Genomic DNA, 20,257 nt, shown 5'->3' on the forward strand with positions numbered 1-20,257 from the left:
TTAATTGAATTGATTAAAACACTTAGGACTTCCCCAAAATTAGATTTTAGGAGAACTCTCACATAGATTGAACCAAACTGAATCAAGAGAATCAAAAGATGCATCTAGGAATCACATTGAAATTAGATCATCTATGATGTATGTCTCGTAGCTTGCACATAAAGAGAGTTTAAATAAGCCTTTTAAAAGAAATTCAAGAGAGTTAACTTTTGGAATTGAAGACCGGATTACCAGACGAGAATTGTGCATATGGTGGTAATCCATCATACCTTCCATTCACGTAATCAGGTAATGGATCTAGACTTCTGGGATCGTAGATCATTGCAGTGTCACTTATGGGTCCTAGGTCCCTTACCTAGGTGGCGACTCTGGTCATTCTCTTTTGCGTGAAATTCGGATTGCTTTAGTGATCCCAAGTTGAAGAAAAAGATGATTCATTTCAATAATCAAAAGCACACACCATTCGCATGGGTACGAAAGACCAAGAGAAGCGGGTCGCGCCTCTCTCTCAGAATTGAGTCCCACAACTACAACAAAGTTGATGTTTACCAGCGTTCGTGAACGTCGCTATTAATTGAAAAAAATGTCGGAGGAAGATTTACCGACGTTTTCGTCAAGCGTTAGTAAATCCACCGTCCTTAAAGGGCTATACCGATGTTTTCAACCAACCGTCGGTGAAAGCAATTACACCAACATTCACAAACGTCCAAAAAAACTGGTTTTTAAGCGCTAGAATTATAATATTCACCGACATTAATAATTACCGTCGGTGTACATGGGCTTTCACAGACGTTCAGTTGATCATTGGTGAAAAGTTTCGTATTCACCGGTGTTTAACCGCCGTTTAAAAAACATCAGAAAAAAGTTTAAGCCGCCGGATCCTGCATGAACCGTCCCTTTATGAACGCTGGTGAATGTCTTATTCACCGACGTTTGATATGGAACGCCGGTAAATGTGTAAATTTTTTTTTTTTTTTTTTAAATCTCAGTTACAATTCTCGGTCAAATAGGGGACCTGAAACTGTTAAAATGAACATACATTCACATACTATGAACCTGCTATGAACCTGAAGTTTTGATATTCAAATACATTCACTTACTATGGACCTGAACCTGTTAATATTCACATACATTCACAAATCATGCCCAATCCAAGGAAAATAGAAAAACATTCAGTGACAAAAGAATATTTGTTGAATATATATCACATAAGTTTAAGCTTTGCTTTGATGTTCCTAAAGTAAATAGAATGGATTTGAAGGTGCATTATGGCATTGTCGTGCAAATTGATCTTAAACTGCATTATGAAAAAGATGGCTGCTCCAAAGTCCCAATGCATGGTTCAAATGATCCAAAACCCTGCATCTTCTAATAAAAATAAATAAAATTCTCACTCATAAGGAACCCAACCTACAAAAAGAAATACAAATCTAACCAATAAAAGATCATCAGAGTTTCAAAAAATATATATAAAAGAACCATTTCAGAATAATCTGTACTTATTGACCGGATGGAAATGAAGGCCAATACCTCCCCGTCCCCAAAGAAATAATAATACAATTTGCTCTTTCATGCGTGTCCGCCTTGTACAATCTAGATAAAAAAAAGTCACCTACCGATATATAAATGAGGTGCAGCTCTCAAAGTCTACTAGAAATAATATCAAAATCTAAATGGGTTCCTTTGGTAATTGAGATTCTAGCCTGAATAAACAAACAAGCAAGTATATGTATTCATCAATGCATACCTGGGTAGTAAGTTGTTTGTTTCGAGCTTGGACTTGTTGAAGAGTCCCTGACATTCCCCTAGTTGTGCCATGTAATAGTTGACTGAAATTGAAAAAATGCACTTAATGGCTACGCAATACAGAATCTCAAATGGTTGAAGATGCATTCTAACATCAAAAAGTACTGTGGGGCTTCCCCAAGTTGGAAGTCCTGAAAAGGGCAAAAGAAGAGAATGTTAACTCAAAGCAAATTAAAATAAAATGATCATTTCCCCAAAAAAACGTTCTTTGGAACATCAAAAAGTACATGTAAGATGCTTCTGTTCTAACTCCATGATTTTTTTATTTGAATTTGGCTAAGGAAAGTTAAGTCCCATCTCAATTAGGCTTTATTAATTTGTTGCCCTTCCTCTCTATAGAAAATGGTTCAGCCATGGTCTCTCTACTTTATAGAATGTGTAGAGATGTGGTTATTCTAGCATCTCAGAGTTCTTCTATAGGAGTGCCCCTACATATTTGGTATATCAATTTAGTGAATAAAAAAAAACATAAATACACAAATGAGGATGAAATGAGGAAGATTCAGGCGGAACAATTTTTCATCGCATAGGAAATATTCAAGAAAGAGGAGATAAAAGAAACACAGAATGAGACAAAAAACTAACCCCACCTCCCAGGGATCCTATTCATTTTGGATTTTGATAATTGATTCCAAGTCCTAACATATATGACAAATAAAATGAAGTGTCAAAATAAATAAAAAACTACAGGGGCACCCAAATCAAGTGATGGCAGTATTAGCCCATGCAAGAGAAAGGAATGTAGTGGGCCACCTAGCTAGAAGCCTTTGTAGCAAAATATGAAGGAAAGATACTCACTTGTAAGCTGCGTTCTCACCTTTCGAACTTCATCCCCTAACTGATGAACCAGATTAAAAAGACTCAATTAAGATAATGATGATGATTAAGCACCCATAACCTTAAAATGACTTAAATTGAAGGGTCAGCAGACTTACCAAATTTCTTAAAAGAAGCTAGAACTAATTAAGATCCATACACAAATATTCAGAGAAAATATATGTGTTCTAAGAAAACAAGGCCAAAAAGGGTTCAATATAATTCCAAAAAAAGAAGCAAGATAATCCACCACAATAACAAAACACCATCTCGAAATTGCAACAACATAACCCTGAGAATCCACAAACATAATAAAAGTTTGTCTAAAAACACATGCATAACTCTGATACATCAAGTCCGAAATAAAGTCGTAAAAAAACATAAAGTGAAGGTTGCTCATGCACGACGGGCTGATCTAACCTGAAAACAAAGGGAACCCAAAAGTAAACAATAAAAAAATCAGTATACTTGTGAATAAAATTATCATGAAGCAAAAATATATCTACCCTTGTATATCAATTACTTACCAAATAGGATGGCCAAGCGATTTCGGAACCTAAAGTCTCTTCGATAAAGTCGAATAAATCGCTTTATCTAATCAGAGGCTCCTTTGGCTCCAATGCAATCGTGATCTAGACCTCAGTGAAATGCTCTCCTAATGGCTTGTCGTTGACTACATGTGTCGGATTGACGCTCTTATGAATACCACGAGCCAGTTCAACCCCCCTCATCGAATGCTCATTAAGACGACCTTATAAAAAAAGCAAAATGACCAGAATTAAAAATAGGTAGTTGTTTACTAAGTCACAAACCGAAATGAGATTTATATTACAAATGAACAACCTTATTACCTGATCATCACGGAGATCACGGAGATCATTGTGTCTGCGAGAGGAGGTTGCATATTGTCGTGAAGGTGTAGGATCGATGGGTGGCTAAAATATAACAATAAAGATACATAAAGGTATTAGTGAACTAAAATAACTATTTTAGTAAAAATAATAGTTCTTAACATACATTGCAATTTTGTAAGCCCTGTAAATGAGATAAGACTGTCGCCAACTGTTGTTCCATCTGGGTCTGCTTCTCTCTCATACTTGCCATCACAATGTTGAGTTTCTCATTTACTTTTTCTAGTGATGCAGCCCTCTCCTGTGACGTCCCACCTCTGGACGTACAGCCAAATAGCCTACTCGGGGTAGGTCTGGGCCCCATCATTCGCACCATGCCACGTCTCTCTACCCCAAATATGCGACATGAAGACTCTTTGGTGTTTTCCTTCCAATACAACATACAGTTGTTGGGGCATGCATCTATTTTATTGTAGTGGAGACCCAGACCCTAATGATCTTCGTTTAATCAAATGACTCTGGCAACGACTCACCCTCAGGAAGTGCCTCCTTCAACAACTCAAGTAACATGGTGAAATATTTGTTATTCCATCCATTAAGACACTTTATGTGAAAAAGACGAACAACGAAAGACAATTTAGTGAGCTTGCTGCCTGGTTATAATTCCTGCTTGGCATCCTCTATTAATTTGTAGAATTTCTTCGCATTTGCATCAGGCCCCTCCCTACCTACCTGAGCTGGCATCGCCCCATCATCTGCTGGTACATTGTCCTCATTAGGGTTCAACCTTGGCCTTATGTCGTCTAACAATTCATGCATTTCATCTTGTATCATCGGTTCTTCGTTCACTCGACGATCACTATCAGCCATAACACCAGCGGATGAACCAGCTTCCCCATGGAAAAACCATCTCGTGTAGCCTTTCATGATCCCATCGATGATCAAATGATCATAGCAATCCATACCACTGATAAAATGAATGTTGGCACATCTAACACATGGGCATTTGATCTTGTTCCCATAATTTGTATTAGCAAATGCAAAAATAATGAACTCTAGAACACCACGCCTATACGCTGGTTTATTCCTATTTAAAACATAATAGAAGAAATGTGAGATGTATAACTTGAAATAATGAAAAACTAAAATATGTATATGAAAAGGTTACATCCAACTTTTATCCATTGCTTATGTCCTAATAATCTCAAGAACAAAATGAAATTTCATAGAAGGAATGTGTATGACTGAAAAAAAAACCCACGTAAAGGATTAAACCGATTGGAAAGTAATATCTTGATTGAATTTGAAGGAATGTGTATGAATAATTGTGGAGCTCCGCCTGGAGATCTCGATTAGGATCCGGCTGTGCACCCACGAGGTGTGTTGTTTGTAGACATTGCTGTTTGTTGGCGTTTGCTCGATCCAGGTGTATTGTATTTTATTTTCCTTGCTTTTCCGTGAACTTGGGATAAGTAATCCGAATTTCACGAAAAAGGAATTGACCAGTGTCGCCACCTAGGTTAGGGCCTAGGAGCCATGAATGACTCTGCGAACCAAGTCCGTGTTCCAATAAGATTGGGTTCGTTGCCTGAGTACAGGAACGAAAGGTTTTAGGCACTGTTCTCGCCTGGTTAAAAATCGGTCTCTATATTTGAGAACTTTATTTATTTAAATGCTAACTAAAAGGGGTTAAAGTGTTTATTGAAATAATTTATTCAAAGGAAACTAATGTTTTATTGAATTATTTTTGCCGTTCACAGTTTATATTCATGCGGGCTAGGAATTTTAGTCCTAAATGCTTAGCGAAGATGCCTAATGCCTAGCATGGGTCCTATGTATCTAAGTGTGATTGATTGAGCCTGAGAATTGGATGTTATGGATACTTGGAAGCTAGTGAAAGCAATCTCTATATGCCTAGAATGTAGGTTCCATATGATCCTAGAACTAATGTAGGAAAATCTAATGAGCCTAAGTTAAGGCTTGGGTTTGAGGTGCGGAATCTACTATTGGGTGTCCTAGATAGAAGGCTCTAGATGAGGGGTTGCTATGATAAGTTATCCTAGTTTTGGGAATCAGGATATGTATCTTGGGTATCGGATCAGGAATTGGGATATGGTATCCTGCGTTTCGGGAATCGGGATATGGTATCATGAGTTCAGGTTAGGTTCGGGGTTGGGTTTCGGATTGACTCGGGTTAGGTTTGGATCCAACTCGGGTTGAGTTGGATTGGGTTGACTCGGGTTGGGACTCGGGTTGGAACTGGGTTGGGACTCGGGTTTACACTCGAGTTGACCCACGTTGGCTTGGGTTGACTTGGGTTGGGCCCTGGTTGGCTTGGCTTGACTCGGGTTGGGCTCGGGTAGGCTTTTGGGTTCGAGTGAGCCCGAGTTGGACTCGATTCTGGTTTGGGTTAGGTTGGGGCTCAAGTCCAAGTTGAACTCGAGTTAGCTTTTGGTTTTGGATGAGCCCGAGTTGGACTCGGTTTCTTGGGTTCGATTTTGGGTTGAGCCTAGGTAGTGTGGCCGAGTGTAGGGAAAGGGCTTCATCTGCATTAGCTATTAATATACTCATGAAGGGAAGACGATATCAACACCATTATGTTCCAATATTTTCTCTAACTTATCTTATCTACTTGCATTCAAAGAGCCTTCAAAAGATGGTTACAGTTCTCAAGAGGAAAAGCTCAAACAAGCCATTTAAAGAAAGGAATAGACAATATGAGTTTGTGAAACTATTATACACGATAATTCTAATATGAAAACTGTTGAATGACATCCATGCTACAATAATGGCACTGCTATCTTTTATCCCACATGTATCCGATTGAATGTTGAAATGCTGATTAAAAGTAGGTTACGGAAGATCGAAATAGCAAAGCAGTGCCATTATCTAAGGGAAATGGTATCACCACACTCACGTTTACACAATCGCACTAACTCATTTCGTCTTTTACCAACAACAAACTCATCTTCTCTTTTATTATTAGAAAGGTAATAACAGTACCTGTGTTGGATGACGGCTGCGATTTGCCGAATGCCCTCTGCTGTTTTGATGCTTGCACCACTTTCCGGTGATGCGCTGTTTGGACAAAAAGCTTGGAATGAGCGATGTTTAGAGTGTAATGGCGGATCCGGGCTGAATGGGACTGAAATCAGATGACAAAGGGGGGTTGTTATGTTGGACAGGAGGAGATGAAATGGGTTGTGATTCCTGATAGAGAGGGTGTTGTTGATGGTGAAGATGAGAAGGAGGGTACGGGTTCGACGGCTGTGACGATAATGAAAAGAAGTGTTGGAAATTAATCTTGACCACTAGATCTTGATCATCTATCAACTTGACTTTCTAGGGACTTAAGTTACTTTCTTGGAACTTAAGTTACTCACTTTCTTGGGGCTTAAGTTACTTTCTTGGAAGCTTGGAAGATAAGTCTTGACCACTTTGAAATTATGTAATGCTTTTATTTTTCATGTGATAGTATGTTAGTTGTGCTTAGGAAAGCTAATAGTAATTAAGAAAAGTTAATCCCGGATTTGGAATGTAGGCTATATTTTAGACCATGTAGCTTCTTCATATGTAAGTGTTTTTAGTGAAATTTGAAGGGTTTTGAGTAGTAAAACAACTTGGGTTACTTTCTTTGTGTTTTTGAATCAAGAGAACAATCTTCTTCTCTTGAAACTCATCTTCTCCCTCCAACCTCGTTGGTTTCATTCCAACAAAGTGGTATCAAAGCATAGGCTGAAGGTTGATCATGGCTTCCAATATGTTGCAACCTCAGCTTCCTTAATTCAATAGAAAGAACTACAACCAACGGAGCATTCAAATGAAGGTTTTGTATGAATCTCAAGATCTATGGGATATTGTTGAGAATGGTGTTGAAGAACCGGAGGATCAAATGGATCACACTCCACAACAACTCAATGAGTTGTAAGACAATCGAAAGAAGGACAAGAAGGCTTTGTTCTTTATCTATCAAGCGGTGGATGAAGTCATCTTTGAACAAATTTCATCAGTTCCCACGGGTTCAACCATTCACCTTTTCCTTGTTGTTTTGATGCTAGCAAACCTAAATTGATTAGTCTTTATGGATTAATGTGTTGCTTTATAGTGTTGTGCTTTAGACAGGAACTTTACATTTCATATCGCCACTACACAACACAACTCAACACATGGCTTGTGGATCAACATGCAAAAAGGAACCAAAGAGCTTGCACATACATTGGAGACATTATCCTTGGAAGATGTTCAAGTCAAGAGCTCAAGTTGAAGATCCTACAAGCATGCCTTGCAAGTGCCAGTAGAAGCTTGGAGATGAACTAGCATTGGTGACACCTCATGTACCTCTCAACATGATTTGAAGAATGGAGGAAGTCACAAAGCCCAAAGAAAGTTGAAGAGTTCTCTCACAAGTCGAAGATGTCCAAGAAAGTGCGGAGGAGCCAAGCAATCCAAGAAGACTCAAGGTTATACATTTTTAGATTGTATTTGGAGTCCTCTTGTTGGAATGTAGTTGCACTTTCAAATGGTTTTCATAAACAAATTTAATATCTTTGGAAACCATCAACACACAAAAAATGTGTTTGAAAATCTTGGACAAAAACCCAAAGACAATGACCCAAGTCCCTGAAATTTCTATATTTAAAGTTGAATTTCCAAAACAGGGCCGGTTGACCGGGGTATCCTGGGTGACCGCGGTAAGGTGGCTGGAATTCCAACACCTGCCGAAACTTAGCGAGCCGGTCGACCGAGGCCTCCTGGGCGACTGCGGATGTGTTTATGAAAATCCAGAAACAATCCAGCATGGTTGGGCCGGTCGACAGCCATAGAGCCGGGCGACCACGGATAGGGATCTGGACAAAAATAAAAAGTCCAGGTTGCTCTCGGCGGGCGACCGCGATAGGCTGGTCTATCGCGACGGTAAAAAATTTCAAAATAAAAAAGAGAGTGCCCGATAGGACAGGTGACCCCGACACCTAGGTCGACTGTGCCGGTATTGAAAAGTATCCATTGGGGCTCAAACGACTAGTTTTCTTTTAGCCAGTTATTTACTGTTTTGCCCCCAAACGGTCATATCTTTGTATGGGGTATTTATACCCTATCCATGACCAACTAAACAACCTTTTGGCAAATCATTTGATATCTATTTTGAACATAAACTTTCAAATCTAAGGTTTATCCTCTTCTATGCTTTGATTTGTGTATTCTACATTCAACAAGAGGATCTCCATAGGGCTTTATTGATGTAATATTTTGGAGAGATTGTGAGCTTTTGATTGTTTGTATTAGCCTATCAAGAGGCATTGAGTGAGCTTCATCTTCTTCCATTTTATTGTAATCAGGGTCTACGATTCGGCCCAACAACAAAAGTGAATCCGGTTCTCAAAGAGGAGTGATACCCTTGGAGGCGGTTTGCGAAAAGGGTTAATCTCCTTGGAGGTAGTTCGTGAAGAGAAGTTGTACCCTTTGAGGTGGTGGGCGATTAGGGTTGGCTTCTTGGAGGCGGTTGTGCGAAGAGGGTTTGTTCCCTTGGAGGCGGTGTTCATTGTAAAGCTTGGGGATTCGGCATTTTAAGAATCTCATCATAGTGAAGGAAACTCCCAAGGAAAGACCAAGTACTTGGTTAGTGGAGTAGGTCTGTTTGTGACCGAACCACTATAAATCTTTGTGTGGTCTCCTTGCTCTCCTTCTTGCCTCCTTTGGGTGATTGGTAATATCTAACATTTCTTTATATTTATAATTATTTGAACAAGGGTTAGATTTAGACTTGTGTTGATTTTAAAATTCTATTTGAACATATAATTGCTAATTGTTAAAATTGGTTTTAACATTACACTTAATTAGGAATTTTTTTTTAATAACCCAATTCACCCCCCTCTTGTGTTGCCTATTGGGATTTCAATTGGTATCAGAGCTAAATGCTCTTACATAGGCTTTCATTGAAAACCTTCAAGAGAAAAAGATCCAAGGCAACCAATGGACTCTAGACTTCCCTCATTTGATGGATTCGATTACGGCTCTTGGTCAATCCGTATGATGATCTACCTTAAAAGTCTAGAGTTTGGGGTTTGGCAAGCTACTGAAAAAAAAAATTTCCATTACAAACCCTAGAAAATTAAAAGAAAAGGATATTAGATTATCTCTCTTAAACACTAAAGCCACCATTGCATTATGTAGTGCCTTATCTCCTTGCATGTTTGATAAAGTTTCATCTTATAAATATGCTAAGGAAATTTGGACTGCACTTGAAAAGAACTATAAAGAAAATATTTGTCTAGTGGCTTTAGATAAACCTAATGAAGAGGATGATGGAAATGAAACAATGTCATATGAAGAACTGTATGATACTTGTGAAAATTTTTATGATAAATTAATGGAAGAAGTATCTAAAAATAGTACTCTAACAATGGAAATGGACAAATTGAAAAATGAATTTGATATATTATTAGCAAAAGAAGAAAAATTAAGCAGAATAAACAAGAATTTGGAAGTAGAAAATTTGAAAATAATTGAAAATCTTTACACCATGAGAAAGGAAGAAAAAGAACTAAAATCTAACTCATCTCTTGTAGTGGACAAGTTGAAAAATGAAATTAAAGAGATGGAAGCTAAAAATGAAAATCTTTTATTGAAAGCTCACAAACTACAAGAAAGTACTAAACATGTTTGTACTCACATGCATTCTTGTAGCTCTACTTGTTCCTCATCTACTAGCTATTACTCGTGTGATTACTGTGGTAGATTTGGACATTACAAATCTATGTGTAGACTTAGATTTGTAAAGTCATATAGATTTGTTTAGATTAAAAAGGACTCATTGTATAGAACAAGCCTTGTTGGAACCAATTTGGTTTGGGTTCCAAAACCCCTCACTTAAATCTTAAACATGATTGTATTTTAGATTCAAGGGTTTGTGCTTAATTGTTAAATCTGTTGGAAATTGAATGCTAGATACAAGCTACAACTCTTAATTGATCATCTTGTATCAGGAATCTAAAGAGCATTCACAAGATATGGTAATTAAAGCCCAACCCTTATATTAACATATTCAATGAATAGTTTGAGTGGGGGATTTTGGATTCCAAATTGCTTTGGTTCCACTCAAGTTTGTTTGCGGGAGTGTATCTTTTCTTACGCAAAGTAACTTGTTTGACTTCACAAATCTAAGCTTCCACCTAGATTTGTGATGTCCTAATTTACCTCAATATAAACAAGAATAAACATTGGTAGATGAGTAACAACTAGAACCATGAGAATACATATGATGGCAAACATGTTTACCCTTTTCTTCTTGTATTCTTTGGTTCTTTATAGAGAGTTCTTCATTTACTAATTTTATCTCATTTAATTGATCTTCAAGGCAATTTATCTTATGAGATGAATTAGTTTTTAAATTTTCTTCATTTTCAGAAACAAGTTTATATTTTTTATTTAAATCCTTGTTTATGTTTTCAAGGCTTTTATTTTCTATTTCAAAGGCATTGCATCTTTCAATTAAGTCGTCATTTTTATTTATCAAAATTTTGTTTAAATGACTTAATTTTTCATTTCTTTTCAAACTTTAATTTACTTTCGATTTTAAATTATCTATTTGACTTTTCAAATCGGAGATTGAATCTTTGAAAGAATTTTCATTTGCAAAAGATTTTTGTAAAGTCTCTTTTTATCCAAGAATTTTATCATTTGAAAACAGAAAAATATCTTTCTCAAAAATATTTTCTAATGTGGTCCAAATATCTTTTGCGTTAATGCAAGTAGAAATTTTCTCAAAAATGTTTGGCGTTATACCACAACACAAAGTAATCATTGCCTTTGAATTCAAGAAAAATAATTTTATATCATTTTTAGTACTTTTCCTTGAAATAGAAAATTCTCTTTCAATGACATCTAAGATGTCATAATCTATGAATTTGAGATAGGCAAGCATTTGTACTTTCTAAGCTCTATAATTCGTTCCATCAAGAAATGGAGGAATTAGGGAGGATCGCATCTCTCAAATTCCATTTGGATTGTCACAGATCTTTTCCTTGTAAATTTTTAAATTAAAAAATCTGCTTAAGAGCTTTAGCTCTGATACCAAATGAAATACAAGTGTGACAACCCAAGTGGGGGGTGAATTGGTCAATTAAAAATTTTGGGCTTAATTAAATGGATTATTAAAATTAATTTACTAATTAAGCACTTATTAATCTAACCCTTATTCAAATATTCAAGATAATAAAATTTAGGATTTAGATATTACTATAAGCCTATTTGTCCTATCCCTTCTTTTAATAAAACATAAATACAAGAAAGGGCAGAGTTTAACAATCACCACAAAGTGCAAAGAGAAGGAGGAGAGAAAGCATCCACAAGGCATATGATTTATAGTGGTTCTGTTAATCACAAGACCTACTCCACTCTTCCAAGTTTACTTCCTTGGGGCACTCCACCTAAACAATGAGATTCTTCAAAGGGCGAATCTCGAAGCCGTACACCGACTCCTCCGATCTTCAAAGGGAACAAACCCTTTCTGCACAAAGCCTTGACGAGGGATCACACCCTCTTACAACGTCTTCACTTTTCATAACGGGCCGAAGAGTAGACCCTCACAACGTCTTCACCTTTGTTACTGGGCCGAAGTGAAGACCCTCAAATACAATGAAGAAAATAAATGAAAAATTCTCTTGCCTCTTAGATAGGCGGATTGCAAACTCTGATAGCTCACCAACACTCTAAGAAAAGATAAAATGTAAAGCCTATAGAGTTCCTCTTGATAAAATGTAGAAATATAAGAACAAAGAGGTTTAGCTTTTGATAGAAGGTTTTAGCTCAAGAAAAATGGGTTTTGATCTTTCTTAAATGTTCAAAAGCTTGTTTAGATAGGTTTCAATCATGTATATATAAGGTATTTGAAAATATGACCATTTGGGGATAAAACTGCAAATAACTGGGTTGAAAAAGTTAACCTGCACAAGCCCCAACGACTAGTTTGCCCGATCGTCGCGGTCGACCGGCCCCATGGTAGTCACCCTGTGAGGGCTACTTGTTCGCTCAAATTTTAAGCTCAAAAACCTATCCGTGGTCGACCGACCCACGGCGGTCGCCCGCCCAAACCCATGAAAGAATGGTCTTGTTGAAATAGAACCCATCCTGCGGTCGACCGGCCCGATAAATTTTGAGATGCCCTGAAATTTCAGGTTCCATCAGCGGTTGCCCGGCATATCCCGGTCGACGGCCCTGTATAAAATTCCATTTTTAACTTTAAAATTCATGGGCTTTGGGCCATGGTCTTTTGGCTGATGTCCTAGGTTTTCAAAACACACTTTTGGTGTGTGTCTGGCTTTCAAAGATATAAAAACTTAAGTATGAAAACCATTTGAAAACCTATTGAAAGTGCATTTTACATAAAATGAAGAGGACTCTAAATACATTCTAAAAATGATACCGTTGAGTCTTCTTGGAATGTATTCGCTCATTTGCACTTCCTTGGACTTCTTCGGCCTGAGTGAACATCTTGAACTTAATTCGGCACTTGTGACTTCTCCTCCAATGTTCAAATCATGTTGAATGGTACATAAGGTGCCACCATGACATGTTCAACTCCAAGCTCCTTCTTGACATTTGCTTAGGGAATTTATGGGATCTTCATGTTGAGCTTCTTGACTTGAACATCTTTAAATGAGGATGTCTCCAATGTAGGTGCAAGCTCTTGGTTCCTTTGCTCCTTGATCCACAAGCCATGTGTTGAGAGTCGAGTTGTGTAATGGTGATTTTGACATGAAATCCTGTAAACAACACAACAACTCAAAGCAACACATCAGTCCATAAATGCTAATCAATTTTGTTTGCTAACATCAAAACAAGAAGGTAAGGTGAATGATTAGACCCATGAGAACCCTTGGGCTTATAGAAAGCTATTTGGAGCGAATAATGTCTCAAGTGCTCGGCCGTAGCGGAACAAGTCTATTTGACACCTTAACCTCGTACCTTACTATGCATAAAGCTGTAAATTGCAGAAAATAAAAGTAAGTCGGAGGGAATAATGTCTCAAACGCTCGGCCGTAGCGGAATAAGTCTCTTTGACACCTCAACCTCGTACCTTACTGTGCATAAAGCTGTAAATTGTAGAAAATAGAAGCAAGTTGGAGGGACGCTCGGCCGTAGCGGAACAAGTCTCTTTGACACCTCAACCTCGTACCTTACTGTGCATAAAGCTGTAAATTGCATAAAAGTAGTAAAGTGGCAGGTAGAGGGGTTTGACTTCAGAAATGATGAAACCCACCCATACCAGTTTTGTAAATACCCAACTGGAATAAATCACAGAAAGTAGTAAAGTGGCAGGTAGAGGGGCTTGACATCAGAAATGATGAAACCCACCCATACCTGTTTTTTAAATACCCAACTGTAATAAATTGCAGAAAGTAGTAAAGTGGCAGGTAGAGGGGCTTGACATCAGAAATGATGAAACCCACCCATACCTGTTTTTTAAATACACAACTGGAATAGTAAAGGAATTACATCTTTCTTCTTCTTTTTTTTATTTACATTTTTTAGGGTTTTATCTTACCACTGGAGAGTTGGGCAGCGTAACTGCGCTTGGAGGAAGGGGAGGCTTTAAGTATTGTCGAAATTTTGACAGAGTCACGACGCTATATTGAGAATAGGGTGTTGAGTTCTTTGAAATTAGGCAGCGCTACTGTGCTGTGTTGAAAGAGGGCCTCCGAGTAGGGGTGTAAACAGATCGAATTCGAAGCGGATATGACTATATCCGAATTCGATTACAGTCTACACTACTCGAATTCGGATTCAGATTCGAATTCTATAAATATTTAATATCTATTACCGAATTCGTATTCTTCAGAAATTGTTCTAATTCAGATATTATCTGTATCCGTTTATCCAGTAAATTCAAACATTTTATTGCAGCACTTTATCTCCTTCTCCTCGAATGAATTTTCCAAACCCTAAAACTGGACCTCTACCTTCTCTTCACAAAATTAACTCTCAAACCCTAAAATATATGAGATCCTCTTCTTCCTTTTAAAACAAAGGCAGAGAGAGAGAGAGAGAGAGAGAGAGAGAGAGAGAGGCAGTGGGGATAGATGATGGTGTTGGTAGTGGTTTTGGGTTTTTCTTTTTTTTCTTTTTTGTGTATATGATGGAATGGGTTTGGGCTAGTTTGAACATGGGAAGTGGGAGTGCTGATGGTGGAAGATGAAGAGAAATGGGGATGGAGATGGGGATTGGGTTAGAGATGGAGGTGACTGGTGGTGATGGAGGTGGCTGTGAGAAGGTGGAGAGGGGCGGTGGTGGATTTTGGTGGGGTTGGAGGCACCAAGGAATGCCGAAGATGGTGTCTCAACCTCATCTCTCTCCTCTCTTCTCTTTGCAAACCTTATAAGTCTCCTCTTTTAATTGCATTTTGGGTTTTTATATAACCCTAAGTTGAAAAATTGATCTGAGCCGTCCATTTACCATCAATGACCTAGATGACCTTTTTGCTTTAGAATTCTCTAGAAGCTTTGCCATCTTCTTTCAATCACCATCATCCATTTGTCTCTTTCATCCTACAGCCCACATTTGTGGCTTCATGGAGAAGCCATGTCAAACTCCAAGAATGCCCTTCATTTCCTACCCAGAACACTTTTTGTTTTTTGTTTTTTTCTAAAAAGAAAATTCACTTTTCTTTTTGAAACAACAGATAGTGTGTCATTACCAAAAATAAATATTAACAATATTATTAATAATAAATAAAAAGAATTTACTTCTTGGATTCAGATGTTAAACGGATCAGATATACCATTTACTAGATTCGCATCCGCTAAGAGCCCGATATCTCATAAACGAATTCGGATAATATCCGCTTGAAATGGATTCGGAGAATATTCGCTTTAAATGGATTCGGATGCGGACGGTAATCGAATATTCGAATATCAATTTACACCCCTACCTCCGAAGTTGCGGAGAAATCTGCGGCATTATGGCGCTGTATAGCCAAAAAAGCCTCCGAGTTTGTCGAGATTTCATCAGAACAATGACACTACTATAGAAAAGTAACTCGTAGTTCTGCGAAATTCGGCAGAACAACAGCGCAACAAAGAAAAGATGCTCTGAACCTTCGAAAATTCGGCGAAGTGCCGACGTCCGAAAAGAGCTACCTAGTGTTTCCCTACTTTCTCTCTTTTAAAGCAAACTAAATAGGGTTTCTTTCTAATTTTCTGAAGGGGTGTGGGGTTTGAATTTCACTCAAAATTGGAGGAATTACACCGAAAGAGGGTGTATATCACCAGAGGAGAGAGAGAGAGAGGGAGAGGAGAAGTGTAAAAAACCTTTACCCCCTATTTATAGGGGAGGGATAAAAAATATCTGGTTTGGATGAATTCTGGGATGACATCATCCCCATAAAGGTGGATGATGTCATCCCCGGTTTTCGCGATAGTTCGTCTCTTCTCCGTTTTGTTTTGTAGTGTTTTCGTCTCTTATCAATACGTTCGATCGTCCATATCTCTTCCGATTGGACTCCGATTCGCACGTGGTCAGGTCCGTTGGATTCCTTGTGTTCAGGGCTTTCCAATAAACCAGAAATCGGGTGCTTTCGAGAGACATGATGTCCTTTGGGCACAAAAAGAGAGTTTCAGACCCAAAGTTAACCCATCGATTGGGAATGTCGTGTGCAAAAAAGCTAACCGGTTTGTGCCGTAAATGGCGGGTGCTGAGTAAACAGGCTTCTGGTTTGTCGAAAAAGGCGTTTGCTGTGTTAAACAGGCTTTCTTGTGGCGGTGTTTTCCGTCTCTTATCGGTAACTTCGATCGTCCATATCTCTTCCGATGGACTCCGATTTGCATGCGGTCATGTCTGTTGGATTTGTTGTTTCGCGTACTTTCCAATGAACCTAATATTGCTTGGTTTTGGGAGAAAAAGTTTCCTTTGATTTGTCGAAAAAGGGCAAGTGCTATGTAGAAACAGGCGTTTTGGTTGCCAAAAAAGGGGGTGCTATAGAAACAAACTTTTCAGCTGTTTTATAGGATAACAAGGTTTTTTTTTAAAACCATTTCAATTTGTAAATACCCTAAAGAGAGATTGAGAGAAACACAAGTGGTGCTCTGGGATTCGTCATAAGGTTCTTCCTCGCGACACCTATCATTAATACTGACTTGACAAAATCGGGTGCTACAGTTAGTATTCAACAAGTTATAAAAATACCCTTCAACTAGTTAGTGGAACTCAAAAACTCAAAGATGTAAAACAAATGTGCCAAGACCAAAGCTTTTCAATGATTTAAAGATGAATGGACAACTATATGACAGAAACTGAACAAGTGAAATGATGCTATTTAGAAAGATAACCACATGTTCTAGTACATCTTCAAAGTATTCATAAATGACATGCTATTACAATCTAGACAAAGACTTGTTAATATTTCTGTCATCACTTCATATCCGTCCTCTTTCATATTTCAACACTTCAATGAAAATGAATATTCTATCAACAGGAATTTCACATTCTACAGATCACTACATTATCTCTCCTTATATGTATAAACCTATACCTATTTTAAAACATAACATGAGAAAAAAAAATCCCTCGTACCTTAAGAGACACAAGCAAGAGAAGAATATACACATGACATTTAACTGAAGTGAGCTTATCATAGCTTGATTTTGAAATTTCTTTCAGCAAAAATAAAATTTAACTATAAAAGATGTCCCAAACAACTCCTTAAATGATAACAACAGAAATAAATAAATAGACCAAGCCGACCTTAAATTTGCATTGAACAAAGTCACATAAAGTGAGCATAGGACTGGACAGGATCAACAGTTCATTAACAAAAAATCAGCATAGGATTGAACATGACCAGCAGATCATCAGTGTTATCATGTTCAAATTGATTGAATGTGAATGGGCAGTTCACTAGTGCAACCATGCTAAAAATAATGGAAATGGGCATTCAAATAACAACAATTAATTCATTGGCATAATGGGTAACATTCAAATAACAGCTGATAGATAACTTGGCAAATCATGTATCCACACAATGAAAATTTTAAAGAATCAGTTTCCAAGCAACATTTTCTAAAGTCATTGGATGAAATGGGCCTCGCTGACTTAAAGTCATGTAAAACAATGGACTTAACTACAAAGAATAGCTTTCCAAATATTTTATCAAACATGCAAACACATAAGGTGATATCCTACCCCTTTTTTTTATAAAGAAAGCATAACAACAAACCTCTTTGGTAACTGTTTTATTCAATGATCCCTTACCCTTATTTCACTAAACAAGGCCTAAAGAACCAAATCATATAGCAAATCATTAACCACTGCCTTTAAAATATTTATTAATGAAATCTTACAAGTCTATGTTCTTCTTAAAAGAGTTTACTGATGAATTATGCTAATTTCCCAAAAATCTTTTTGCGATCAATGTAACAAGGTTAAAATGACCACTCTCCTTTTTTAAAAATTTTTTATACCATGATACAACCATTAATCAAAGAAAAAGATTGTAGAAATGCAACAAATCAAATAACATGATGCTATATGCCATAAAGAAATCCAAATGATAAAAATAATAAGAAATATATATATATATATATATATATATATATATATATATATATATATATATATATATATATATATATCTTACCAAAGGTTTAGTATGCATGTAAATATAGATCAAAAGAACATATATGAGGTTCCAAGCTAACTACAGATACAAGCATAAAGACACAGGACCAAGAAAAGACAAACATACAACTTCTTCAAGATATTAAAAACAAACACTCACCCAAATGAAATACATAATTTAAAAGGGAAGCTCTAAAAAAATTACCTTTACAAGATCAATTCAAATTGTTGTTTAAATTGGGGCCAAATAAAATAAATAAAAAAGATACTGATACAATACCATAATCTCTGTTACATGCACAAATTTAATTCATCTATCTCTATCCATCACAATAACCACAAATCTTTACAAACATTGAGCTTATATTAGAATTTAATCTTCCTCTTAAAGTGAAATATCCCCAACAGGTATGACAATAATAGCCAATAAACATAGAATAATTAAATTGTTCCCAAAAAAACAAACCAAAGACAAACGAATTTACTGACTTCAATGTAAAATTCAAAGCTACAATCAAACACCTTAATTAAAGGATCACCTTAACAAAGTGAAAATTCATACCAACCCAAAATATCACTCAAGAATAAAATAGGACCTAAAAAAATAATTAAGACATTCCTCTGGATCTGTCATTTCAAGACCATAACTTAAATGAACTATTAAAACAATAAGCTCTTCCACTAATCTATATAATATTTAAAAGTTTTGATAAAGAGAAATCCAAGCTCTTAAATCTTTATTTCTAGATAAAAAAAATTCCCAGATCTTGAGCATTAAGCACAAAACAGAGCATATTTTAAAAAAATCTGCTTGAACCCTCCAAATAAACCATATCTACTACTGAAATGCAATTCAAACATAAAAACTTCTCAATTCTCCGGAATATGTTCCAAACACAATGCAAAAAACCTTGAAAAATAACGCATCATTGAATCATAAACACAAATTTTCACAAATAATCTTTAAAAAAACTATAGCATGATCATTTAGAGCAATAAAAAATCAATTGATTCATCAAGCGATTCTAATAAACTATCTAAATAATCTTGCTCATAAACTCTGTAATTCAAAGAGAGAATAAGATCCGGTAATTACCCGAGTTATTTGCTGAAGATTTTATCCACAAATTTACAACCAGATCCGAGAAATCTCTCATCTGAACCTTTGAATCCTTACTTTTTCCTCCTATTTTCCTCTCTCTCTCTGTGTGTGTGTGTGTGTGTGTGATTTGATCTCTTGCTCCCTCTCAGATTGGAAGGTTAAAGAAAGACAATAAGGTTTGAGAAATTAAATCTAAGTTTTCAGATGGGTTAGGATTTCAAAAGTGGAGAGAGTAATGGATCTTAGGGTTTTGAGAAGGCAAAACTAGGTTTCCTCAAAGAAAACAGATTAAAGAGGACACCCTCTTGCAATAATTCACCCCCTCCCTCTCTTAGTTAGATGTACATAGAAATTTGGTAAGGGCACCCTCTTGCCTTGATAAATCACACCCCATTTACACTATAATCCTAACTATGCTTGTTTTATTAGGTAATTTCTATATGATTTTCTTGACATTCTGCGGACACCTAAATGGGATTTCAAACTATGCTAGGGTAAACTTAAGGACACTAATTCACCTATTTAAAGGATTTTTTTATTCAACAAAGTGTTTTAGGGTTCGGTCAAAATGGGGTGTCTACAAATAGTAGAGCTTTGATTGCAATTTGTTGCTCGTTGTCTCCAAACGTGTTTGACATAATTTCTAGTTGTACAAATGCAAATGAGACTTGGACAAAACTTGATAGTATCTTTTCAAATATTGTCTGTAATTTTGAATTAGTGGATGTAAATGCATCTCAAACACATGTTAAAAGTGATGTTTCCTATAAGGATTTGAGTACAAAATGTGAAAATCTTTTATAGGAAAATAAGAAACTCAATTTATCAATTTCAATGTTGAAAAATCAAGTGGAATCTTTGACAAATGAAATTGTAATCTCTCACCCTCAAATGATGCTTTGAATCAAATGAACAATGATTTGATTAATGTAAACAAAGATTTAACTCAAAGATGTAAATCATTTGAAAAATAAAATGAAAAACTACAAGAAAAGAAGAGAAATTTTGAAAATCCTAAATCTTCTTATAACTTTACATGTCCATCTACTTGTTGTGCAAAATATCATTTTTG

The 20,257-nt window shown here is 36.6% G+C and overlaps 1 long non-coding RNA gene across 1 annotated transcript; it reads right to left on the bottom strand.

Moving 5' to 3' along the window:
- Positions 1–1,046: 1,046 nt before the first annotated feature.
- Positions 1,047–19,393, bottom strand: LOC143878562 (uncharacterized). Its single transcript, XR_013251015.1, has 4 exons — positions 19,180–19,393; positions 2,605–2,644; positions 1,748–1,937; positions 1,047–1,365 (listed from the first exon to the last, which is right to left on the bottom strand). It is a non-coding gene; the product is annotated as an uncharacterized LOC143878562 (long non-coding RNA).
- Positions 19,394–20,257: the final 864 nt, after the last annotated feature.

This window comes from Tasmannia lanceolata, unplaced genomic scaffold, assembly GCF_043159265.1.
Source record: "Tasmannia lanceolata isolate RefF3 unplaced genomic scaffold, GAP_Taslan_0.1 ptg000006l, whole genome shotgun sequence".
Lineage (NCBI taxonomy): Eukaryota > Viridiplantae > Streptophyta > Magnoliopsida > Canellales > Winteraceae > Tasmannia > Tasmannia lanceolata.